The sequence below is a fragment of the Penaeus monodon genome, chromosome 15, assembly GCF_015228065.2.
Source record: "Penaeus monodon isolate SGIC_2016 chromosome 15, NSTDA_Pmon_1, whole genome shotgun sequence".
Classification (NCBI taxonomy): Eukaryota; Metazoa; Arthropoda; class Malacostraca; order Decapoda; family Penaeidae; genus Penaeus; species Penaeus monodon.
The window spans coordinates 3,785,258-3,785,490 of record NC_051400.1 but is presented as its reverse complement, the minus strand read 5'-3'; positions in this window follow the sequence as shown (position 1 = coordinate 3,785,490).

Here is a 233-nt window from a genome sequence, read left to right as displayed (position 1 = left end):
TTTTTCAAGTTAATCGCAATAATTTAAACTCATTGTGCTACACAAACAGCATTATCTTCACAATTACAAGATAAGCTCAGCCAGACATTTTCTTTTTTGTCTAATCCTTCCCCGCCTTATCCAATAAGCATGCCGAGGTCGTACCCCTAAATGGCTGCTGTTGAAAGTCTGCCATCCTTTTACATCGAAGGAGATCCCTTGTCTATTTGTATAATGGGAATAAAGTAACCGTT